Source organism: Rhagoletis zephyria, unplaced genomic scaffold, assembly GCF_001687245.7.
Source record: "Rhagoletis zephyria isolate East Lansing unplaced genomic scaffold, Rhagoletis_zephyria_1.1 Rzeph_scaffold_04081, whole genome shotgun sequence".
NCBI classification, from domain to species: domain Eukaryota; kingdom Metazoa; phylum Arthropoda; class Insecta; order Diptera; family Tephritidae; genus Rhagoletis; species Rhagoletis zephyria.
In genome coordinates, this window is record NW_016161164.1 from 1 (window position 1) to 6,438 (window position 6,438).

General features: G+C 33.4%; 1 long non-coding RNA gene across 1 annotated transcript; it reads left to right on the forward strand.

The window, feature by feature from the left end:
• The first annotated feature begins 729 nt into the window (after window positions 1–729).
• LOC108370240 (uncharacterized) lies at window positions 730–5,783 on the forward strand. Its single transcript, XR_001848611.1, has 3 exons — window positions 730–739; window positions 4,030–4,032; window positions 5,681–5,783. It is a non-coding gene; the product is annotated as an uncharacterized LOC108370240 (long non-coding RNA).
• Window positions 5,784–6,438: the final 655 nt, after the last annotated feature.

Here is a 6,438-nt window from a genome sequence, read left to right on the forward strand (position 1 = left end):
AAAAATAAAATGTTAACAAGCCACAATAACATTGACAAATTCATTTCTCTATTTTCAATTTTGTATGGTTTTAAAATGCTTGAAAACTTTAAAAAATCTTGGCAGGCGAACTGAGGGAACGGTAAATTATTTTAAACTCTCGATAAATATGCTTCAGAGAATCTGGTTATTGGAGTTTTCTCTAGCGGGTTACAAAAGGGCGAGAACTCTCCCCGGGTTAAAAAATTAAGATAAGTGCCAAAAGAGATTATTTTGCGAGGTTAGCCAATTGGGTATTTGAACCTCAGCCCGGTGTAATTAATCAAAACCACTTGAAGGAACCATCAATTTCGCGTCCACAAGATAAACACTGTACGATAGTTATTAAAAAAATGGTTAATATGTTGTCCGGAGTCGATATCTACCAGAGTTGTGAAAAATGCATTAACTTTTTAATGCATTAATGGTATTTAAAGCAATAATGTTAATGTAAAAATGCATTAATTTATGAAATTTAATGCAAATGAATATTTCAATGCATTAATTCTGAAAGATGTAATGCTAATGAAATTTTTTTTTTCATTAAATTATCCAAGCTAATGCTAATGAAAAAATTTTAATGCACTAAAATGCTTTTGCTCGTTTGCATTACTGCATTATTAACAACCATTAATTTTTTTTTCTAGTAAAATATAAATAACCTCTATTGGAAGGACTTGGAATAATTACTAATAGTTTTTTCAGCTTCATTATATTATGTGTAATTGAAGAAAAAATCTTCTAAAATAAAGACATCTTACAAACTTGCCAAATTCTTTCATAAGTACGACATTCAGANTTGCTCGTTTGCATTACTGCATTATTAACAACCATTAATTTTTTTTTCTAGTAAAATATAAATAACCTCTATTGGAAGGACTTGGAATAATTACTAATAGTTTTTTCAGCTTCATTATATTATGTGTAATTGAAGAAAAAATCTTCTAAAATAAAGACATCTTACAAACTTGCCAAATTCTTTCATAAGTACGACATTCAGACATCATTTAAAACAAGGAACACAGTGGGAAATATATTGAAAGTGAAAATAAGCGAGGAAGACCCGCTAGATAAACAGGGTGTTTACAAGTTAACCTGCGAGTGCCGACACAGTTACATAGGACAAACAGGGCGAAATATAAGAACCAAGGTATCGAGAACACATAAGGGATAATAATAAGAAAAAACGATAACCAGAGGCTGCAATAGAATCGAACTTCGCGAATCACATGACCAAAAATAAATGCACACCAATGAAGATTGGACAAACAACAGAACTTCTCCGTGTACAACATAAAGGACAAAGATTGAATATATTAGAAAATATGGAAATATATAAACAGAAGACCTTCAAAGGACAAATAATAAATGAGCAAATAAATACTGCATCGGACGTACTGTTTGAACCTCTAAAACTACTGTACAAGAAGAAGAATGACAACAAGAAAATATTAAGGACAGATATGGAAGGGAATACACCGACTGCAAAAACAAAGGGGGTAAAAATCACGGACTTCTACCTGCCGTCAAAAACGAGCCAAAACAATTCATCTACCTATTGAGTACCGCAAACACTGCAAAACTAAAAAGACGTACCTAACAAAAGAAAGAGGTAGTTAACAAGGAGTATAAATACGAGCAACCAACAAAAATTATGCAGAACGAAAAATGAGACTGAAGATGGCACAACGCCGAAACCGGTTTGTCTCCAAACCAAATTTGACAAGGGATGACGGAAATTCGTTCCATAATACATCATACACCCACTCTGTCGGAAACAACAACAACCCAAAAGGAAATATTTTTTTGACCTTAAAATTCTACCCTCAACGTCAGCAAAGAATTTTTACGTTTCTGTATATCTACAGGAGCAAGTAGATGAAGGGGAGTTTCACCTCATGACTTGATACTAAAAGTTACACCAGTTGTGATGCTAATCCACCACCTTAAATATGTACATATTAGGGATGCAAATTTTTCGGACTTTTCCGATCCCGGGATTTTCGGGATGGCGATGTCAAAATCCCGGGATCCCGGGATTAGTCCCGGGATTTAGATATTCATTACTTTTCAACAACTTGAATCGAAAAAAGGTTTGAAACCTACTTTTTTATTTAAAGTGGCGTTTTTATTTTTTCTCTCTGACCCCAGGATTTATTTTGAAGGACTTTGTAATTTCAAAGATATGAATTATGAAAATAGTTAGCAAAATTCAATGCAATGTAGAATAAAAATATGGGTAATGCAATAGGAAATTTCTTTAGAATTTAAAAACTAAAAATTTTTTGGATTCACAAGGACGAATAGGTAATTTTTAAGCTGACAAAGTTAGAAGAACGAAATTCGAGGATGTTATCGAGTTTATATAAGCTCTTAACATATAATTTTTTAAAAACAAATGAATGTTCGCCGCGCCAAACGTTGTAAGCGACATAATTATAAGTTTTCAGGAATGGAAAAAAACGTTTTTGACGACGCACATAAGGTCATTTGATTTAGTTTTCCATTTTTCGGTGCAGCAGTCTGCAAGAAACTTGCCCGTGAATTAAAATGTATATCCATATACATATATCTTTCAAGCCAAAAAAAGATTTACAAAATTTTAATGACGGAAAAACGTTTTATATCCAAATCCCAATGGATGATAACACGTTTTTCCAGTAAGCCTAGCAATTTTGCTGGTGGCGCTTACAACCTTTTTCGACAAATGAATGTAATAAATATAACAATAAGGTTTCTTTGATTGTTCATCATAGGCCATTTTATAAAAAGTGGAGAAATGCTTTTGAATAGTCTCCAATAAGAAGCTTGAGCAGTGAAGAGATCAAGCGCAGTTAAAAATTTGGGGAATAAAAAACCAAAATTCATATTAATACAACTCCTTCACTTAAAACGTTTCTGGTATTTTTCCCCCATTTCTTCCTGAATATTCTGCCCCCACTATTTATTAGCCTCTTATTTTTAATATAATTCCAATTTTCGAAATGTACTCTACGTTTGTTACCATTATTGCACTTTTGCATTACGCTTGTTAATTCCAAATTGGCCATGGCCACCTGCACTTAAAACGTTTTTCCACTCACTGCTTACTTTGGAGCGTAGGTTAATGTCCGAAAACTGATGGAAAATGAGAAATTTCGCGACCTTATGACACGCGAGAGTATTTTTAACGGTAATATGCGAAAAAGCTAGTTTTGAGTAAATTGGCGCTTACAACGTTATTCGCGGCAACCATTCAAATATTGCGAAATTTTAAGGATAAAATTTTAAAATTACATTTTTAATATTTACCAGCCCAGACACTTGAATCTGTTTAAATTCTACAGGATTTCCGCATTAATTTTATACCCATACTTCTTCTCTAAGCACATTTCTCTGAATTTTTTAAATCATTTTTAAATTACTGACGTCAGAGTGAAAAACAAAAAAGCAATTTTACTATAGGTATTTGGCCCATGGCTTCGCGAATATATTGATATTTGTGTTTAAAATTTACTATCGCGCGGTGTTATATGTGTAATGAGCTAGACATTTATAAAAAAATATTAATTATTAAATAAAACAAGTAAGAAAGTTCGGGTGAAGCCAAACATTAAATAACCGGCGCAAGTATTACATATATATCTTTCACCTTTCCGAAAACTACCGCTACATGGCAAGCCGGGGTGTATCAATTTTGAGTAAATTAGCGTCCTTAAATTTCGAAATATTGAAGTCTCAAACATTTCTGAAATTTACCGTTATATGAAAAACGGCCGTATCCGATTTCAATAATTTTCGATAAACGTATTTCTTGGTAAAGATATGTTGCAAGCATCAATTTTGAATAAATTAGCTTTAATATTTACTGATTTATAGAAGATTTCGTATTTTTCTATTGTCCGATTTTGCCCATTTTCAATACCGTCCGTCCTAAGCCGGAAAGAAGTGCACTTACCAAGTTTCGTTAAGATATCTCAATTTTTAATCGAGTTATCGTGTGCACAGACGGATGAACGCACGGACGGACAGACAGTCACCGCCTAATCGATTTCTCTTTTCAGTCTGATCATTTATGTGTACATTTATCTGTATATCTATCTCGATTCGTTTTGCCTGTTACAAACAACCGTTATGTGAACAAAGTTATAATACCCTTGTACACAAGTGCGCTCGGGTATAAAAAAAAAAATATAGCCAATACTGGACAAGAAAAGGAGTTTCTATTATTACCATCAGTGCAAATTACAAATCCCGGGATTTTCGAGACATTAAAAAGGCCGGGATACCGGAATTAACATTCCTAGTACATATGAAGGGTTAGTTAATAGTAAAAGAATACAATGTAATTGTTTGGATGCCGCAATACAAATATGTACATATAAAGGGTTAGTTAATGCACTTTACACCTGTGGTTCGAATTATACTATCCCATAAAATTAACAGCACAGCGAATCAACGTCGCCAACGTCGTCTTTAAACGTCGCCAATTCAAAATTATTGTAGTGTTCGCAATAAGAATAAATAAGTCTCAAGGTCAGACCCTGGAAAGAGGATTTCTTAACGCATAGCGTATTGAGTAGAGTACGATCTTGCCAAATACGAAGTTAAATTTAGTCACCAAAAGCAATGCATGTGGTTTTTAGAATAAAAAAATGCGCAGATTTTTTAGACCATGGAGCACCCCGATTTTCGGGTATTATTACTAGTTTATAAAAGTGGTAGAAGTGATAGCTATTTCGGAAATCACCACATCCCCTCATCAGACTTCTTTCAGTGGGATTCGCTACAACGACCCCAGCTGACTCAGCCAGTTGCCCACGTACTGTGCTAACTAAGTTCGCTTTAATTCTTGTTGCTTTTTTCCACTTTTTTCATTTGTTGAGCCAACTACAATCAAGCGCAGCTTTTCCAGTGCTATTTAAACTAGATCATGTGGTTATTGGTTTTTGTTAATAATTCTATTTTTAGAATGTTTATCTTTTAGGTGTGCTCGTCCTTAAATTATTTGTTTTTGTTATTTATGGCCGTTTTTAATGAAAACTCTTGTGGAAAGCAACAGTAATTTGAAAAATGGCAGAAGTGGTAGCTATTTCGGAAATCACCACATTTCCTCACCAGATTTCTTTCAGTGGGATTCGATCCAACGACCCCAGCTGATTCAGCCAGTTGCCTACGCACTATGCTAAGTTCGAATCCCACTGAAAGAAGTCTGATGAGGAAATGTGGTGATCTCCGAAATAGCTATCACTATTACCATTTTTTTTTCAAATTATTGTTGCTTTTCTTCAAGAGTTTTCATTAAAAAACGGCCTCAAGTTCAATAAAAATTGTTGAATATAATTGTTAAAAGGCCATAAATAACAAAAACAAATAACTTACGCACGAACACACCTAAAAGTTAAAATTCTAAAAATATAATTATTACCAACAACCACATGATCAAGGTTAAATAGCACTAGAATAGCTCCGCTTGATTGTAGTTGGCTTAACAAATGAAACAAGTGAAAAACAGACACAAGAATTAAGACGAACTTAGCACAGTGCGTAGGTAACTGGCTGAGTCAGGTGGGGTTGTTGGATCGAATCCCACTGAAAGAAGTCTGTTGAGGAAATGTAGTGATTTCCGAAATAGCTATCACATCTACCATTTTTTAAAATTATTTTTGCTTTTCCACAAGAGTACATACCTAGCTTATAAGTTCTTATGCACTGAGTGCAAAGAGTGCATTTTAGTACAAAACGAAATGAAATTTTATGTTCCTAAATATTTCTTGCTTAGCACCATATAAAAAAGTGTTTTATGTAATGTACATAAATGTTTTATGTGTACATACATATACTTTTACACATACACATGTACTATGTACACTCATGTGTATTTAATGTTGAATAACCAGCCAATTAATTCAATTATTTGTTTTCTTTTGTTTTGTTAATTCCGTTAAATTAACTGATTTTATGAATACATACATTTATTTGTAATTTCTTATGGAATCGGCATTGGTATCCGCCGATTCTTTCCCCATAAGCCGATTAATCGCCACCTGAAAAAAAAAATTGGAATCGGTCGGACTCTAATTCTAAATAAGAGCACTTACATAACTTCGTCTTGAATTTGCATTACAGAGTTTCTTGAATGAATTCCGCGTTTTTCATAAAATAATACAAAAAAGTTAGAAGTATTGAGTCACTGAAAACATGATTCACAATGAAAATGTATTTTGTCAACTTTCGAGAGTGAGGGAGTAATCTAAAACTAATAATGGATGATTGCTTGTCAATCCATCACAGGGTAGACAATGTGCATATTTTTGAAATTTGACCTCCGGCTGAACCACTGTCCAACCGTGCTATACAGTTTTATGCCATGATTTGTTTAAAGAAAAATGGAAAAAGCAACAAAATATAATCAGCAGAAGTTATAGCTGCTATTTCAAA